This window comes from Laccaria bicolor, genomic scaffold (assembly GCF_000143565.1).
Source record: "Laccaria bicolor S238N-H82 LACBIscaffold_8 genomic scaffold, whole genome shotgun sequence".
Taxonomy (NCBI): Eukaryota; Fungi; Basidiomycota; class Agaricomycetes; order Agaricales; family Hydnangiaceae; genus Laccaria; species Laccaria bicolor.
In genome coordinates this window covers 750,121-751,890 of record NW_001889879.1, presented here as the reverse complement: position 1 = coordinate 751,890, position 1,770 = coordinate 750,121, and positions in this window count along the sequence as shown.

Sequence of the window (1,770 nt, the reverse complement as noted above, 5' to 3'; positions counted from 1 at the left end):
AAGGAAGAAAGGAAGGGAGGGAGGAAGAGAGGGAGGAAGAGAGGGAGGAAGAGAGGAAGGGAGGAAGGAAGAGAGGGAGGGAGGAAGAGAGGGAGGGAGGGAGGAAGAGAGGGAGGGAGGGAGGAAGAGAGGGAGGGAGGGAGGAAGAGAGGGAGGGAGGGAGGAAGAGAGGGAGGGAGAGAAGGATGGTGGGAGAGAGAGAGGGAGGGAGAGAGGGAGGGAGGGAGAGAGGGGAACAGAGAGAAGGAGACAGGGAGGAGAGATACACTGAGTCGTCGTTTGGGTTTGCTGGGTGTTTTTCGTGGGCGGCGGTCGTCGTTTTTCGAGGGCGGCGGATGTCGTTTGTGGGCGGTGGGCGTTTTTCGTGGGCGGCGGTCGTCGTTTGGGTTTGGTGGGTGTTTTTCGTGGGCGGCGGTCGTCGTTTGCATGGGCGGCGGATGTTGTTTGTGGGCGCTAGGCGTTTTTCGTGGGCGGCGGATGTCGTTTGGGTGTGCTGGGTGCTTTTCGTGGGTGGCGCTTGTCGTTTGCATGGGCGGCGGCTGTCGTTCATGGGCGCTGGGCGTTTTTCGTGGGCGGCGGTTGTCGTTTTCGTGGGTGGCGGGCGTCGTTTGTGGTGGTGGGTGTTACGGTCGTCGTTGGCGGGTGGGAGCGGGTCGCTGTCCCTCGTCTTTCTTGTTTGTCGTGTCGGCGGGCGCTCGTGGTTCATGGGTGGTTGTCGTGTCCGTGAGTGGGGTCGTCGTTACGTGCCGTGGTCGTTTGTTGTTGTCGTCTGTCGTGGCCGTCGTTGTTGTCGTGGTCGCGTGTTGTCGTCGTCCGTTGTGGTCGTGGTGGGCGACGTGTTCGTGGTGGGTGAGCAAGAGGGTGGTGATGGTGGTGTTGTCGAGTGTTGTTGGGTTTGGGCAAAATTCCCACTCGCGGAATTCGCCGACGTCCTTTCTAGGAAGGAGGTCAGTACGTTGGTATATAGAGCATATAATAATGACCTATAATAATGCCTTCCTAGTGTAACTGGTAAAGTGCTCGTCTCTATAGTATTGTCCCTATGTCCATAAGGTTGAGAGTTCAATTCTGTCAGGTTGCGCTTTTTTATTATATTATATAATAACAACAACAGTGACAAACTGCTGGTCCTACTGGGCTCCCTGTCCCCGGAAATTCCTACTGGACTCCTACTGGACTCCTTGTACTGGACTCCTACTGGACTCATTCCTTAAAAATCCAGTAGAATTCCACAATTCCTAGTGATTTGGGTTCAGTCCGGTAGGAATTTACTAGGACTCCACTAGGACTAGGATACAAAATTTGTATGGTGATCAGCCAACATAAAATGTGTCCCAGTCCTAGTCCAGTCCGGTAGGATTCCGGGAATCCAGTAGGAGTCCGGTAGGAATAGGTGGGGGAGAGTAAAGAGCTCGTCTTTTGTAGTGTATTAGTAAACTTTGTAGTCTAATTTCGACTTTTGTAGTCTTTTATAGTGTATCAGTAAACTGTGTAGTCTAAGTCCGACTTTTTTGTAGTCTATCAGTAAACTTGGTAGTCTATATCTGATTCTTACAGTACAGGATGCACCTTCCTTTTTTCGGTCATTTTTCCCACGATACAATAATTGTAGCCCTTTCTTTTAGCTTTCTGAATATACTGAAATCATGTTATTTGGTTTTGTTTTCATAGAGAAAAACACAAAAAAAAGAAAAAACGCGATGCTTTTGAAATTCCTTTACCTCATATCTCCACAACGGGAGCACTTCAGAACATAATTCAAACAGATTC